This window comes from Felis catus, chromosome A1 (assembly GCF_018350175.1).
Source record: "Felis catus isolate Fca126 chromosome A1, F.catus_Fca126_mat1.0, whole genome shotgun sequence".
NCBI classification, from domain to species: domain Eukaryota; kingdom Metazoa; phylum Chordata; class Mammalia; order Carnivora; family Felidae; genus Felis; species Felis catus.
Window position 1 is genome coordinate 159,776,617 of NC_058368.1, and position 18,858 is coordinate 159,795,474.

Genomic DNA, 18,858 nt, shown 5'->3' on the forward strand with positions numbered 1-18,858 from the left:
TATTAGTAATAGCATCTGGATAAATATAATGAATTCTTCAAACAAAATACAAGGGTCAGTGGATGAACAGGATTGACATTGTTCCTCACATTAATGCAGAGATTTGCATGAAAGTCAAAATTGTCCAGCTGGAGCAGAAAATAGCACAATCCCTGTGGCTTGTGGCTTTAAAATAACAGCACTGGATATCTCAGCATAGGATCAAATGGCTGAACTAGAGCTGCTTTTTTTTTTCCTTTTCTTTTTTGACTGATGTGAAAAGGTTTGACTGTGTATCCCCCTAGCCTCTAGCCCTGGAAACCTCTACTCCAAAGGAAACTGCTGACCAGAAAATCTTTCATTGCTACAGGGCATCTTGTTGTGATGCACTCTTTTTTACAAACCACAAAACAGGAACTGCATTTCGTCCCTACGTATTTATGGCATCACTTTTGTTCAAAAGTAATCCATACCTTGGCACTTGGAGAAAGGAGGCTAGACGTGGTGTTGGTAATGGTATTAATTAAATCAACTATTTATGATTTCCTCTAAAGCTCTTTATTCACACAGCCTAGAGCAACAACACAACAGGGCAGCAGCAGTCAAATCGGTAGAAGAGCGGATAGAATTAACAGGGTGATCCTAAAGTGCAATATGCCATTTTACTCTAAAAGTCTCCCTTCAACTAAGCACTAAATTGGATTTTATTGGGCAAGCCCCAACCGCTCAATGCTTTTATGAGTCCCAACAACCACAGCATTATTGTTCATCCACATTGCTTTGGAATGCTGAGCGATAATAAGGGAGAATAACAGGTCATTCCAAATGGAGATCTTCTTACTGTGTAGAAGTTGAATGTGTCTGTTTTCCATGAGAATTCTTCCTGCCTAAAGCTCTATTTCTTAAGTGGTGTTTAAGTGGCTTCCCCACCAGCAGAGTGGTGAGCGTGAGGCCCTGGACATAAAGAAAGGGAATATTATCCTTTGTTTCCTTATCTGCTTCAAAGTCAGCATCTTTGATCTTTGTCTTTATAAATATGTGCGCAAAATTTTATAGCAGCTGTTCCTTTATCCGTTCATGCTTATTATATGAATATAATAATGGGGGGGAGGGGCCGCAGGAGTGGTACTGAATGGGCACAGTTCACTTAGAGCACACTAGAGGGAAAAGGAAAACATGAATACAGAGAAATCCAAAGTCAGCTTCCAGTTAGGGGTGATCATCAATGACAGGGCAGCAGGGATAGAAGTAAGTTTCTGAAAGTAAAAACAGATGTCATTTTTATTTCACTTAAATCATTTGAAATAGTGTGAGGAGGCATTAGGGAGGAGTGGTAGTTTTATGTTTTGGATGATAGGTCACCAGAATCAACATTAAAATGGATTTTTGCCTCTGAATACTGACAAATTGATCAGCATATCAGGAGGAGTAGAAGACTACTAAGGGATAAGAGGAGTTATTAAAATCATATGGCAGATACCCCTCAACATAAAGTCTCATGTCGGTATTGGGCAAATTATCATGCAAAATTATTTGGCTTTATTTTTTTTTATATGAAATTTATTGACAAATTGGTTTCCATACAACACCCAGTGCTCATCCCAAAAGGTGCCCTCCTCAATACCCATCACCCACCCTCTCCTCCCTCCCACCCCCCATCAACCCTCAGTTTGTTCTCAGTTTTTAACAGTCTCTTATGCTTTGGCTCTCTCCCACTCTAACCTGTTTTTTTTTTTTCCTTCCCCTCCCCCATGGCTTTAAAGGCCAATAGATGGATTCTGATGGCTAATAGTTTTAACCATCAGGTTTGTATTGTGTAACATATCATTTTAAACAACAGGTCAAGGTTTGAGTCTTCTTCACGGAGTCCACATCAACTATTAGTCTTCAACAAACATCCTTACAAAGCTCAAGGCAGAATACCAATCAGGCCAGGTACTCATTCTTTCTCCTCTATATAGGAGAGCCTTTGAAGTAAATGAAGCTTCATGCATGGAATAGATGAAGAGACCCATGCATTGGGATGGAAATGAGACTGAATAAGAAGTTAACAAGTGAGAGAGTTTCTAACTTGATAGTGAATTAAATAATTGAAGTCTAATCTAGCTATTCTGCTGACTTCTGGTGCCATTTTTCACTTTATTATGTCCCTTGGTTTTCTGTCTGCAAAATTAGAAGCAGTAATCCTACACTGAATGTGGAGAACACCAGGTTATTGCACCAAGTGTTGCAAATTATCACAGACACTTGGGCCTAAGGCTTGGAAGAAATTGGGGCATGCCTAAAATAAATCACATCCCAGGAAGATAAATTGTTTCATAAAAATTAAAACTATTATCCTCGGTCCCCGTAGTAGACTTCTCAAAGCCTGTGATATTCACTGGAATCAGACCCTGACACTACTGAGAGAAAAGACTGTGGACGATTTTGTAGATTAATAAAATTTCCTTTTTTTTTAATGTTTTATTTGTTTTTGAGAGAGACAGAACATGAACAGGGACAGGCAGAGAGAGAGGGAGATACAGAATCCAAAGTAGGCCCCAGGCTCTGAGCTATCAGCACAGAGCCCGACATGGGGCTTGAACTCACGAACTGTGAAATCATGACCTGAGCCAAAGTCAGACACTTAACCGACTGAGCCACCCAGGCGCCCCAATGAAGTTTCTTGACAAATAATTTTTTTCTTTAATCTATCTGCCTGTAAAACAATATTTAGAGATAGTTCTTGAATTCAAGATTGGAAAGTCAAATCCATCTCAACATGGGAGAAAGACTGTTTCTAAAGATTTTCTATAAAGGAAATCCAATTAACAGATCAAGCTTCCTATATATTTCATGCAGTTGTTGAAATAAATAACTAAGAAAACTAAAGCTCAAGCAATTTGCTTGTAGGAAGTACCACGTAAATGCAAGTGTTCATCTCAACATTGCAGGAGTGCTCCACCAGTGGTTTCCAACTCACCAGTTCTGGTTTCCAGAGATTCTGTATACCTTTGACCCTCTGTTATTCAAAAATTGGATACAAGTAGTAAACTTCTCCCTCAAAATGAGGTTTTAAGGGGATTTTCAAAATTGAAAATTCCTTTTTTTTTTTAAACTTTTTTTTTCAACGTTTATTTATTTTTGGGACAGAGAGAGACAGAGCATGAACGGGCGAGGGGCAGAGAGAGAGGGAGACACAGAATCGGAAACAGGCTCCAGGCTCTGAGCCATCTGCCCAGAGCCCGACGCGGGGCTCGAACTCACGGACCGCAAGATCGTGACCTGGCTGAAGTCTGACGCTTAACCGACTGCGCCACCCAGGCGCCCCTGAAAATTCCTTTTTCATAACTTCTCAAATTTTAAAAGCAAAAGATAAAATAGTAGATTAAAAAAAGAAAACAAAGAGGTTAATAGCTGAGCTGGTAACAGGTTAGCATTCTGATATTAGGCAGATACAACTAGGAATTGGTTAGATATAGAAGTGTTATTCTCAAATGGTTCAGAAATATAAACAATTGGGAATCTGAGTAAACGGTATAGTGGAACTCTGTGCATTTTACTACAACTTTAGTAAATTTGAAATCATTTCAAGACTAACACTTTTTAAAAATAGAAGTAGTTTTTAAAACAAAAGAAAATGTTTTTCTAGACCAGCAATTCCCAAAGAGTGGTGGTGTCTGGACCAGCATCATCACATAAAAACGTGTTAGGAATGCAAGTGTCATATTTAATGAAGAATCTGTTATTCACTGCAAGAGAAACTTTGCCAGACTGAGAAGCCAAATGATACGGACAATAAAGGGAAGGACCCATATGCAGATATGCCTCTTGGTTAGTGGGGAGACACCTCAGGCACAGGAGAGAGATAGGAATCCAAGACAGGAATCCATCTGAGGTAGTGGGTACACAAGCAATCCAAAATCCTGGGCTCTCTTTATCTGAATCTTTATGTTGGGGATGACCTGGCCCATGTGAAGGTAGAAATCTCACTACTCGGGAGAGCTAAAAACACAAGAACCTTGACTTTGACAGTGGGCAGAAAGAAGGTAATGGGCTAATACTGGATTAAATATTCCTAGAGAGTATATACTCCTTGAAAAATTACTACATTCATAATAACATCCCCAAAATAGCATTTTTATAAACTATTTTATTTTATTTTTTAATGTTTATTTTTTTGAGAGAGTGGGAGAGGGGCAGAAAGCAAGGGAGACAGAGGATCCGAAGTAGGCTCCACACTGACAGCAGAGAGCCAGAGGTGGGGCTTGAACCCATGAACCATGAGATCATGACCTGAACCAAAATCAGATGCTTAACTGACTGAGCCCCTCAGGCGCCCCTAAAATAGCATTTTTAATACTATGTCAACTGTGATGACTTACAATAAGCTTTCACTTTAAATCTGAAGACGATATACATGCTCACTGTCCTCATATAACTCATAAATAGCCTAAGATAAGTACACAGGAGCAATTATTCCACAAGTAAGGTACAAATCTCCATAGCATTTTAGTGGAAGGGTAGTTATCATTTAGTTGTAGCAGAGGGTCAGAAAAGGTAAAGTTGATGTTTGAAGTGGAACTAGAAAGCACAGTCTTGAAAGAAAAACTGCATATTTCTCTCTTTGCGATTTCTAATGAGAAGAAAAGTTTCTGGTGAAGGGAGGACCAGGATGCGAACTTTTAGCATGGGCCTTGTATAGCAATGGTTTGACGAATCAAGATAATGAACCAGAATTGGGAGCCAAAATGAAATTCATATAGAAAAGAACATTTCAGATCTAGAGAGTCTATGGAAAATAGTGATTACAACAGAGCAGAGAGACAGAATTTACCAGCATAGCACTGAACTGTGACTGGGACGCAGAATATGGGGCTCTAGTCTCAGCAAAGCCATCAGGTAACTGTGTAGTCTGGACGATTCATTTACCCTTTCAAGACCTCAATTCAATTTATAAAATAGGAGGTGAGAGGGGAGGGGCTCTGAGTAATGATCTCTAAGTCTCCTCCTTCTCTGAGAGCGATATGGTTTCCAGAACACAGAAGCTCAGGAAATATGGATTGATTTGAGAGACAGCTGAAAAGCCTGCCTTCTGCAGGTGGCTTTGAAGATGCTCTTACAGAATTAGAAACAGAAACTGACTTGCCAGTTCAGCCTGGGCCTGCAAGCTTTGTCTGCTATGATTAGCACATCCTCATACCTGGACACTATCTTCAGAAAGATTGCTAGCTGCTGCCATTATTGTAGAGAAGTCACTGTAGGACACCATCAAAATATGGTGTCCCTCTGAGAGGAGCTAACCCTTCAGGCCATGAAATCAAATAGTTTTATTTTCAATTATGAAGTAAACATTTTCAAGCAACCCACCTAAATATTACAGTCCACGCAAATTAATAAGGTGGTTGTAGACAGAACTCCATGGATGAAATTCTTTTTAAAGCAGTTGTAGCCTAAGGTCCCCAGTTTTACCTGGCAGAATGAAGCTGAGGTGAACTCATCACTCTTCATGGCCTCCAAACAAGGAACGTCAAACAGGAACACCTGGGCCCGATTAGAAACTTCATTTTCCTTATGTAGTAACTTTTATTGTCAAAATTATTGCTCCAGCTATCCAATGTGTTTTACCTGGCTCTAGGCAACCAAAGAGACTTAAGCTGGAAATTACCTGTGAAATCTCCATAGTATGGACAGATAAAAGATCCAGGTGCTTCCTGTGACAAGCAGCACAGAAGCCTGCAATATTGATCGGTTGCCTAAATTTACTAAGAAAATCTGGGCAGAGCAAATTTACTTGAAATTTATGTGCCAACAAGTACTGTAAATTATAAAGAGAACTCACACTGGAAAAAATATCCTTTACTTTAATTATTTTCCCCCATTAGTGATATGATCTTTGAATTTGGAAACCAAATTACTATAGACAGACAAACTACCTATTGGTTAAAATAATAAGGATAACCATTTTTGTATCATTATCTTATATGTAGCTATCTTAATGAGTAGTTTTCTTTTTTTTCTTGAGTTTATTTATTTATTGGGGGGGGGGGGGCGGGTGGGAGGCAGAGGGGCAGAGAAAGAAGGAGAGAGAGAATCTCAAGCAGACTCTGCACTGTCAGTGCAGAGCCTGACGCGGAGCTCAAACTTATGAACCACGATCATGACCTGAACCAAAATCAAGAGTCAGACACTTAACCAACTGAGTCACCCACGCACCCCAAGCAGTTTTCTTAATAGTGTCTATTGGTAGGGGTGCCTGGGTGGCTCAGTCAGTTTAGCTTTCAACTTCAGCTCAGGCCATGATCTCATTGTTTGTGAGTTCAAGCCCCACATTAGGCTCTGTGCTGACAGCTCAGAGCCTGGAACCTGCTTTAGATTCTGTCTCCCTCTCTCTTTGCCCCTTTCCCGCTCACATTCTGTCTCTCTCTCTCTCTCTCTCTCTCTCTTTCTTTCTCTCTCTCCCTCTCTCTCTCTCAAAAATAAATAAACATTAAAAAAATTAATAGTATCTGTTAGTAAATACAAGAAGGGAAATAGGCCTTATATACATAATGTTTATATTCACAAATTACTGCAGACATTCTTCCAATTTTAATGGCTAACTTTTTATTCTAAGCATATAAAAACAGGGGAATACAATGTTTTTATGAAAATGTTCCTAATTAAATTTAACTCAAACCTAAACATTCTCCCTCCCCCCTAAAAAATTCTTGAATGCTATACTTTCATAAAACCCCCACCAACAAATAACATCTTGTGAAATTTCTAAGAATCTATTATTTAATAACTTTAATTCATTTTTATTGATTTTTTTTATTTTTATCATCAATGAGAAAAGTTAGTTTGCCATACAATTTTCAGTATCTTGTGTGGGCTCTGATAGATTCAAGTTGATGTTTTTGTCCATCCTAACTAGTCCCCAGCGACAACTTGCTAACGCCCTTTTGAACAACAAGAACTAAGAGCAGAGTTGTTCTGATCTATGATGTGAAAATACAAAGAGAGAATGCTATTTAAGAAGAAATTTGCTTAAAGAGCCAGTCTAATTAAGTAGAGGATTCTGCGTAATGAAATATAGATACTGTCTGCCGGATGAAGAAGCCCTGCTTCTGGAAACCAACAAAGCCTCAGAGTAAAGGCTTCATTCTGCACATCAGTCTAGACTTCTTTATTAGCACTGGGAACACATTCACAGGGATAAAAGAAAGTGTCTCTCATTCTTTGCTTTCCACATACCAGACACAGATTATTGTTACAGGGCATGGATAATGGACTACTATCTTTCATAATATAAAAGAAACATGCATTCAAAACTTCTTTTACAGAGCTGTTAGTGACTCCATATTTTCAATGTCAAACAATGTTAGTAGGTTTTATTCTTTTGAGATAAATAGAGCCAGAAATATGGAAGCCTTCCCCAGTCTGCATTAGAACAGAGAAATTGAACCGTAAGTTGTAGAGATGTTAATCATAGATGGCTATCTTAAAGGATGACAAAGGACTGTTACATGAAGGTATGGGGAAATGAGTGTATAAGGAGTTGAAGGATTGGCAAGATAAGTGGAGTTGGGGACAGAGTTTGCAGAGATGATTCTAGATTAAGGTAGGGGTTCTGGAGAACAAAGTTCAGAAAAAAATTTGGAGCTTTTAGGGGATAGTTTAATCCAATTTTAAAGCTATTTGAAGGAAAATACAATAAGAATTGAAGTAAGAGAGCAGTCAACCTGGGATAGTATAGTAAGATGCTGCATTTCAAAAACAAAGAAGAGGCAATGTGAGTAATATATGTCAGAAACTTTGGCCGATCAGAACTCAGTTAATACCTAGGAAAGAAATTGCAAATAAAGCTGAATATACCTTGAAAAAAGAAGATTCTTACTACTGAAGGATATAATATAAGAAAGTTCCATAGTGACCTGGAATGAAAGATGGTCAAGTTAGAGACCTAGGAAGAAATAGATATGTCCTGAGGAAGCTAGTCAGTTTAAAGAGATGTAACATGAAGATTTCTCTCTCTTTGGAAAGTCCTTCTCCTTCAGCACACATGTACTCATGCATGTATGCACACTTACACACACACACACACACACACACACACAGACTCACTCACAAATACACATTGAAATTTCACTAAAATTTAACACAGGAAATGGTGACCAAAATAATTTTTGGACACTTCTCTTTAGTGAAAGACTTTGAGATGCAACTTTTATCAAAGAGAACAAATGTGTCATGGGCAGAATGTTAATAACATTTGTGGGGAAAAAAAACTAATATTGTTTGAATCAGGTATTCTTGAAGAAATTCATCTCTTCAATACAGTTAATCACTTGAAACTAAAAAACTAAAGAGAAATTGTTTCTTCATCATTTCTTTTGCCTCTGCATTCCCCATCAAATTTTCCATTCTCCTAAACCATGTCAGCTTTGTGGAAAAACTGAATGAGAACTTTTCTAGCAACTATGCCTCTTGTCAATAAAGGTCTGGTATAACATCTGACCTAATTATATACAGATAGAGTCATCATCATTACAATAATTTTTATACTTCAAAATCAAATAGTTCATTTCAGGAATGAATATTTCATGACATAGACAGACTTTGACCCTGTTATGTCTTAGTCTTTCAAAAAGTAAGGAGCAATTTTTTGAAAGAGAAAAGAAGGAAAGTATTCTTTGTTTGATGATGATTTTCATTTTGAATTCTATTTTTGGAAGCTAATATCTTACTTTAACTAAATTGTCTGAGAATTTGTCCCAGTGTTATTAAGTTCTATATGTTTTAATTGCTCTATAATTAAGGCATACCATCAACGGTCCTGTACCTGAGTAACTCCATTCCTTCATTTACCAACATTTACTAGGCACATGTTTTATTCCAGGTATTGTTACAGGCACAGAAAATATAAAGAGAACCCATCCCATCTGCCTTCCTAAAGTTGAGTCTCTTGGAAAAAACAAACAAAACAATAATTACAAAACAATATGTCTTTGCTGAGATTCAAGAAAGATATCCTGGGTGCCATGGTGCTTGAAGTATCAAGCAACTGGATGAAAAGGAGAAATTGGTGTTCCAGGCAGTGGTATCGACATATACAGTGCTGTAGAGGTATGAGTACTTTGGTGGATTTGAGAAATTGCCTGTGGATAGAGAAAAGGAGAGTAGAGAGTGGAGGAGATGAGATTTGAAAGTAGAAAGATTAGTCTTATGTGATAAATTGAGGAGTTTGAACTGAAGTCTACTCTCATAAAGTTAAAGGAAACTTCTGGAGGATTAAACAAGGAGTAACTTCAACAGGTTTTCATTTTAGACTGCCCACTCTGTAAGCAAGATGGAAAATGAATTAGTGGGTAAAACCATGAGAAGAGCTATGCCAAAGCAGGGTGTGTGGGCCTTGCCAAGGGTTAGGCAAGAAAACAAGTTCATTACTGGATGTTTTAATTTGCAATTAGATTAACTCAAATCAGCCCATTTTAAACTTGGAAGAAAAACACCTAATTTATTGACAGTTATACTGGAAAGGCAAGGATGAAACTGGATTTACTCAAGATTGAACAAATAGCATCAAAGCATGTCATCAGAACTCAATCCTTCCCCTCTACATCTGCCCATGTGTTGAACTCACCTTGTCAGGCTTCTCTGTGTGTTGAGGAACTTGGCATTCTCAGGATCATTTCTTTTGAGCTCAGAAAACATAAGTAAAAGAAGGTCCCACTCTACCTTCAATTCAGAAAATTCTGGAGGCAGATGGCCTGGCTGGGTCTTGTGCTTTTTCATGAAGCATTGTGGTTACAAGGATGGAGCATTCTAATTGACCACGTGTGGGTGCTCATCTCCATGGCCATGGGGGCAGAAGACTATGATAGGCAAACCAAAAACACCTAGAAAGGTAATATGTAAGGATCTGTTACCTAAAGGAAAGATGGGTACTATATGCAGAAAATGGGAAGAGATTTTGTATAGACAGAAATAACAAATGTCCACTATGGTTTAGCAGCTAGGTGGATACTGACAAGGACATGAATTCATTTGGGAAATTATTGGTTAAAGAAAAGAACAGATCTAGGAGATATTTAGCAAGCAAATTGATAGGACTTGACAAGTGCCCCATAGGATTGTGGGTAACCAGTTTTGAACAAGATGGTATGGCATTTGAATTTTCTGTCAGGAATAGAAATTGTGTAAATAGGAAAAGCCGAATCCCAAAAATGTAGCTGCATCTGGCATTGTGTTTAACAGATATAGCTACTAAAAGAGAGATTTGGGGAGAGGTGAGAAAGAGGGAGAAGTTAGAAATCACCTCTATTTATCTGCTTAGACCTAATGAATGGTGCCATTAACCTCAGTGGGAAATAAACTATTGGGAAAGATGGTCTATTGTTTTTGGTGGTGTCTGGAACATTAGAAGTCTGACACATCACCACAAAAAGAGATAACAAGGAATTGGTGCCAAATTGTCATCCCATGGGGTATCCTGATACAGTAGTTTCAGAGCAAAACAAACCTGAATTAGGATCCCAAGGCCTATCTGGATAGTTGTATGACTCTAATCAAGTTGACTATCAACTGGTTCTTCAAATATAAAATGGGGAAAATGGCAACACCCCCATCATATGTAATGTACATAAGTTGTCCGGCATATAAAAAGAATTCAATAAATTGCATGTTCCCTTCTGACCAGCACCCAAAGGAAATAAATTACCAAAGACTGAGTACTAATTCAAAGTGAAAAGAGGAGTATTTATCCAGTCCATACTATGTTCCAGGACTCCTGAGTATATGATACTATATAAAAGAGGCAGCACTTCTAACCTCAAGGAGTTTTCATTCTTATTGGGATTACAAAACAACATAATTTCAGAATGGAAAAAGTATTTTGAAGGAAATAAACAGGATGATGTGATAAAGGGAAACTGCAGTAAGCCCTACTAACTGACAGGTGATTACTTTAGACTTTTCCATCCTGGAGAAGAGAGAAATTTACCTTTAACAGAAATGATACCTACTCCACACATGGCTTTACCTTCCCAGAAACTCCCACCAACACCATCCTCCAGAGACTTAGAGAATACCTGACTGGTTTGTGTGGAATCTCACACAATATTGCCTCAAAGCAATTTAGAACGTTTTGGGACCAAAAAAAAAGTGCAAGAATGGGAAAGTAACCACAGGATCCACCTGCCCCAGCATATACCATGCCACTCTTGAAACAGCAATGGAATGGGCTGGTACAAGCTCAGGTAAGAGATTGGATTGGGACCAACACCCTTCAGAATTGGGGCATATTCTTCAAAATACAGTTTATCCACTGAATCACCAACTGATTCTCTAACTCTATAATGTAGATCTATGATACAGGACCACTAGTAATCATATATGTACAATATGTATGCAAAGAAATTGATACTCCATAGGACAACTCTTTTCCAATGAGGGGAGAGAGATTGTCAGTGACATCTGCTATTTTCTGTCCCTGGTAGAGCAAGGGATAAGTTCTGTGATGTAATCCATATAGCTCCTCAGAACATCCCTAGAGGATCAAGCAGAGTTGACCATAGTATTGATCAACTAGAGAACACACCATTTGGAATTGGCTTTGACTCTCTCTCTTTCCCCTGTTTTATTCCCCCTGTCCTACCCTCCTATCTCCCTAGATCACCTCCCCAAATAAACAAGCTCTTATCTCCAGCTCTGCTTTCTAATGACTCAGGCTCAGACCCTACGTTTCCTCTAATCCCTTTCCTACCCTTTATTTATTATTTTTGCCAATTCTGTGCATTACTATCTGAAATATTGCTTGTAGATACTTTGAAATGTAGTATAATGCAGTGTGTGATTTGTAATGGTTATATAATAAACTTGAGCCTCATACCTTCCAGTAACACATCAAACATGACCCAAAGAGTTCTTTATTTTGGATGACAAATTTTGTGAAATTTAATATGAGATGTTCTCCATTCAAGCTGAGCAACTTAAATAGGAGTTTTCCTTTAAAGGATGTTTCTTGATTACAGATTTTCAAATAGCTATGAAACATAATGATTGAACATTGGCCTCTGATCATTCAGCTAAAAAATGGGACTGTACCATGAATTCTTGATCATCCATATTAATTCCCATGCTACTGAGAGGCTCCCTTTAAAGTCTTTGAAGTATAACAGGTATTATCTCCAGATTATTAATGTTCAAGAGAGCTCACTGTTTGCCAGTCTGTGGGCTTAACCTTACACAAATATTATTTTAATATCTGTTAATCCTTTAAGTTGAACATTTTTTTTCTTTTCAGCAGCAAAAATAAATTTACTCTTGTTCCTGTGATAACGGATAACTGTTTCCCTAGACAAGGATTTAAGAAAATGCTGATATGGTGGTGCCAGGCTACTTGCATTGTTCATGCAAAAGCTTGAAGCATACACAATAAGTTGGCTTTGTATAAAGATAGAGGCTTAGGAACTGGAAGGTGTGAAATGTCTTTCCTCAATGTTGTTTGCTCACATCCTGGAGAGACCCACAAGGCTGATAAAGCTGAGCAATCATTCATTGAAGGGTTTGTATAGGTTTCTGTGTGGGAACACTGCAGACTCAGCATGGAAATGAAAGAATGTGAAAAGATCTCCTGAGAGAAGTCTCAAAGCACTTCCTGAGAGCATGCCAAAAGGAACCCCTGAAGAAAAGAACTGTGGATTGCACATAGTGGATGAAAATGCAAGACCCTTGAGTCAATTCCCATTAAGTACACTTTCCCTTCTCTTGTTTTGTAGTCCCCTAGGAGGCATCAATTAGTTGCACCCCAAGGTACAAGATTTCCCATTTTCCTGAACAAGATGTCTTTGGAGAACTTAAGACAAATTTTCCTTTTACTTTCATGGCTTGAACTCTCCCTAAATTGTACTCCTTTAGTTCAGTTATTTTGAAAATGGAAAAACAAAAGAGTAAACTGCAATAAGACCTACAAGGTGCCAAGTAAATTCAAAACAACTTACAATTGAAGTTTTCTCAACTAAAAAGTCTCCATACCTTGAAATTAGGGAGGCTTTACTCTTTCCAAGCACAACTATGGTTGGAGAAATGTGTGTAATCCCTCTGGATTCTATGAGGAGTCGGCAATTAAAAAGACAACAGCAGAGAGGTCAGAACTCCAGAATCAGTAATGGCCCAATCTGACTCATTAGCAATGAGAAATACCAACTGAAATCCATTACTAACAGCAATGCCGATTTTTACAATCTATTCTTAAATCAGTCATTATTTGGGAAGAAAAGTCATCACTATTGTGATCTTTAAGAGAATTCTCATATACTTAATGGAAAGGTTGCCTTGTAAGATGACTTAAGACAATAGATTTTTCAAATTGCTATGAAATCTAGAGGATACTTGAACAAAGGCCTTTGCATCTTAGTGTTAAAATCTGTTTAATGAATTGTTGAAACACTGTTACAAGATTTAATTTCCCGATATTTTCTTTCCCCAAAAAAGTCTCGAGAATATATGAAAGCCAAACTTAAACCAGTTTATATGTAATATATTATTGGGAAATCTATTATTATTATTATTATTATTATTATTATTATTATTATAGCAGGTTGTTGTGTAATTACAATTATTTATCTCTGCACCTAAAACAACTTACCAATAAGCAGACTAAGGGCCAATTTATGCCCAGCAAAAAAGGGGAAGAGTGTTGATTCTACAGTTTATTGTCTGTTTAAAGAAACAGAACAAAGTGAAAATTTAGGGCAACTGAGTTTTAAACATATTTTCGTGTTACTGTGTTGGCTGGTAAGTCTGATTAGTGTTAAAGCAAAACTGGTCTTAGAAGAATGCAAAATCCTTTATGTTTAGAAAAAAAAAATCAGTATCTTTTATGATTTATCCAGAGCATAGACCAATACAAGTAAAATATAATATGTTAGACTAATCATTGTATTTTGTTTCTATCTGGTTCTTTCTCAGATACTTGGGAGGAAAAATAAGTGGGAGGATAAATTAAGTTGTAAGAGGAAGTTTATATGAAGAAAATCTTGAAAATTCATTATTCATTCAAATAATATTTACCAAACTTTAATAATGTGCCAAAGCGTGATTTAATAGTGGTTTTGCCAAAACATTTGCAATTTCTCCTGGCACCTTTTTTAAGCACTTGGCACATAGTTTGCACAATGCAGACCCTCAACCAAAACTGAATGAATGAATGAATGAATGGGACAAAGAGAACATGGGTCTTTTCCTGTCTTGTAGAGAGTAAAATCAATAGAGATGACACTTTCCTAAAAGATACTATTGCTTATTTAACATTGCAGTTTTTAATTTCTTGATTATATATTATATGTATTATACACTTTAGCCTGTATATTACCTAATCTCTATTTTATTTAATGATTTAGATTTTATTCTAAAATGAAATGAAATTATTTTATTAGTGCTTAAAGTGTATGTGGTAAATAGAATTAAGATCCTAGAATAGGCAAAAGATGTGATGACAGGCTTTGATTATAAGTTGTTGTGTTGGGGGACCTTATGCATTCATGACATATTTTAATCCACAGAAGTTGAAAGGCAAGACCTACTACAAATTTTAAAGGACTTGTGAAAAACAATTTTATGCAAATTTGTCCATCATTTATGAGATAAGAGATGATCTTTGTTGTCATTTTAAAAATATAATATTGATTAAAATTAAGTTCAGGAAAAAGAATTGAATTAACCAACATCCAAACAAATTTTGAGAAACAAAAAGAAATCAGAAAACATATCATATCTTCTATAGAAGGGAAGATAGTGGTCTTGCCTGGTTATGTTCAAACTAACTCTTGAGAATCATAATCCAATCTCAACCATACAGCCCTGCCTGCATTTAAATTCTGATTTTTAAATTTCTTATCCTATTTGTGTAACACCTGGTATGAACACTAAAATCTTTACTTTCATTCCAAGCATAACGTTCCTGAATTCTACCATCAGGACTCCCCCTGTCTTCTGCTACTTCCTACCCTTTTCTTGTCCTTCCTCCCCACTCTCCCCCGCTTCACCATGATAATCCATTGATCCTACTCCATCACACAAGGGCTTTTAGAAATTCCAGGGTCCTTGACCTGTTCTTCAGACCTTCTGTTCCAATCCGTACCGTCAACATTTTAAAATGGATTCAAAATGGAAAAATTCTTCCTTGGGATAGGTAGACTCAGAAGTACAACACTTGGAGCTAAGACTTCTTTGCTCATGATTCCTTCTTTGTAGACGAGTTAATGTTACTGAGGGAAGGTTCAAAAGGAAAGACAATGCAGTATCCTATTTCTTAAAACTCAACACCTCTTATATCCTTATCTTTCACTCTACCCTTCCTGTCCTGGCTACTATATCTGAGCTAACTGATGCCCAGAAATGAGGTCAGAGCAACTTCTAATGCGAGAATAATATGATCAAGGATCAAGGAGGAAGAATAGTGTATTCTTTGAAAACCACTCTGCAGCTTTCACAGCAGCATAATTAATGATTAATGAGCTGTCCTTTTGTTTGTGAGGATAATACCACTGGCCCAAGACTGGACATTCCTTTCGAATTATTGTTTTGGAAGTGGGGAATGACTGTATAGAATCTTCCACAGCTCATTGATCATTTGCTTTTTATCAAGCAAGTTACAGGTTGGATGCCTAGGATAAGAGAAGTCCGTGACCATTGAGAATCTGTATTTTTTAAATGTAAGGGTGGTGTTGATTCAAATTTTTTGCTGGTTTCCTTTTTTATTTCATCCTTGGAGACTCCTATTTTCTTTCTTCCTTGCTTTTTCTTCCTCTCCTCTTTTGAACTTATTTTTTCATTCTTCACATTTTGACACCACCTCATCATCACATGTTTTCCTCACTTCACCCAAAATGGATTAAAGCTTTCATAGCATATTAATAATCAAGGATTTTTGCATCAAATATTTCTTATTTGTGTACATAGAATTGTCTTTCAGTAGACTTGATCAAACAAGGTGGGCTTTAAGACTTTATACTATATTTCACAATCAAGTCTTGAATTTTTCAGTTAATCTTGACAGACAAAAATCTCATTCCTATCTTAATAGTCAAGGTGAAAGTATTATATTACTAATAGTTTTGCACCTGAACATACTATATTAGTATCGAATCACACAACTGAAGTATGAAATCCTATTAAAACTTGTTTTCCCTTCATTACACAAAAGACAGCATTGACAGCGTATTTTGTCAACATTGAATACTGTGGACAAAAAGTGCTAAATTACATTTTTAATCCATGACATCACCTTGAATAACATGGTGCTCAGAATTCATCTCAATATTATGGGGAAATAGTAGAATGCTATGAACAATATATATTAGTGAGTAACTCGTGGCTGAAGTTTCAGGGGACATCTGTAGCTAAAAAGCTTTTCTCCGCTCTCCATAATATAGTGATTGAAAACCTCTCTTTCAACTACATACCTCCCACCCTCATTTTAGCAGTCTGTGAAATTTCCTTTGCATCACTGAAATACGCTCTAAATGGGGTTTTCTTTGAAGACCACCCAGAAGCTACAGCTGGTGTAAAATGCAGCTGATTGGTCCAATTTGCATTCATATTTAGTCCAGAGTGCAACTAGGCCTACGTGGCTTTACTTAGGCCTGTTTCCTGTGGGTCAAATGACAAGAAGAGCTGAGAGATCCCTCAGCTTTCTCTAAGTTCTATCTAAAGTTATGATGACCATATAATTTATCACCCAAGCTGAATATTTTCCAGAATTAAAAAAAGGTGCTACTAATAATGATACTTCAAGCAAACTGAGTCTTCCAGCGCAAGGAACAGGCTTATGGGGAAACCCATGAAAGATCAACAATCATAGACTCCTTTGCTCACAATGAATTGACATCAGTCTACTGGACATTACCAAGTCATTGACATTTCACTAGTAACATACGCTGATCCATATTGCTGTGGTTTACAGATGGTGATTAATTGTTATTAGTATATGATTGCAACCTATGTTAGGCTATCTTTCCTATATCATAATTTAGTTTAAAAAAATACAATATAAAAATGTTTAAATACATTTTAATTTCCTACTATTTTTTCCATAGCACAGCACTTTTGCCTAATTTAAACTCTACAAAATTAATTAAGAATAAATTCTTTCTCACTTTTTTCTCTTTCCATATCGATATGAAGGTATGGCTAGGAAATACCATGAACTAACCAAAGCTTTTTTAAAAAATCTCTTTACTCTCCTCTCCATACCCTTTGCATTCTTTTACATTGTGTCTTCAAACACCTCATATGTTTGGTGTGGGTTTGGGAGGGCTTTTTGTTTGTTTTTCTACAAGCCAGGGAGAATTAAATTATTAAACGAGTCAGTTTAAAATGTCAACAGAAAATTCTGTTTCTTCCTCTTGATTGATCCTGGGCCTTTTCAAACCTCATCATCCAAAATGTATTTGCATACTTCATTCTCTGTTGTCTGGAATGAAGTAACTAAACTGGAGTTTGACACTAACAGAAAGTGATTTTAATGGAGAAACAAAGCCTAGAATTGTTAGCAGTACAGGAAGCTGCTTTCTGGTGACAATATGCTGCTGTATGATAACTATACACATGTGCTATTGAGACACATTATACAAAGCAAGACTGATTATATATACAGAGGACACCGATCTAATAATATTAATGACAATGAGAGCCAAGTTTCTCAGTGTTAGGGAAGGAAGTTATAATAAGAAAAGTGAGAAATCTAGAAAGAAGCCTTGAGTTTGAACTGGAATTGGAGATATCAATATAAACTTATGATTTTAAACATATGCATATAGATACTAAAGAAGAGATAAAAAATGTGCTTAGTGCACATTTTATATTTATATTTATACATAGATTCCCTAACTCCATCCACTGAGAGGTACTAACAACAAGTAGCAACATCCACATTAGATGAGTTTATACATAATACCATGATGCACTAAAACAAATACAGATTCCTTGGAGAAATGCCTGATTCCTGATCACTACAGCTAGAAAGGATCCCTCTAACCTCTGAATCCTTGTGGAGTTTTATGCTAATGAAGTGAAAATAATGCCAGCACACTGTGCCACAGTTATTTGCATAGGCATTTCCCCATAGGACATGAACAATGTCCTTTAGATCTTCTGAATGCCTTGGAGTTCAGTGCTTCCTGAACAAAATAGATTCCCAATAAATGACAGTGGAAGGAAGGAAGGAAGAAAAGGAGGAAGGAAGGAAGGAAGGAAGGAAGGAAGGAAGGAAGGAAGGAAGGAAGGAAGAAGGAAGGAAGGAAGGAAAGGAAGGAAAGGTGACTTTAATATGAATTTAATAAAATGTGCTCAACATACTTCTCATGCATAGATATTGTGTTAGAAATAAAATATTGCTAAAAAGACGATATACCATAGCATGGGACAAAAATGTCCAACAAGTAAATCAGATTCTGAAGATAAATCTTGAAGACTTACCTTGTTGATCTCCAGCCAGGTACCATTCTTGGTGTCATTTGACAGTAGACAGAGAAAGAACCCACTCAGGCACCTTTTATACCATTCTACTTAAGAATTTCACTACCTACTTTCCCAACTGCCCAACTATTTAGCACCTCTCTTCTTATTCCCTTGAGAGAAGATTTCAAATCTTCATGGAAATAAAAACAAACACTCCTCAAAATCTTTGATAACTTCGTATAGATTAGGTTTTAGATACACCCATCCCATGCATTACTCATTTTGATGAAAAACAATTAAGATAAGTAGCACCATGGGGCGCCTGGTCAGTTAAGCATCTGACTCTTGATTTTGGCTCAGGTCATGAGATGGAGCCCTACATCAGCTCCATGATGGGCATAGAGCCTACATAAGATTCTCTCTCCCTCTCTCTCTCTCTGCCCCTCCCCCACTTGT

The 18,858-nt window shown here is 37.0% G+C and overlaps 1 long non-coding RNA gene across 10 annotated transcripts in view; it reads left to right on the top strand.

Annotated features, from left to right (window-relative positions):
- The window catches only part of LOC109502461, a 306,856-nt gene that overhangs the window by 277,679 nt on the left and 10,319 nt on the right, over positions 1–18,858 (top strand). The window lies entirely within an intron of this gene.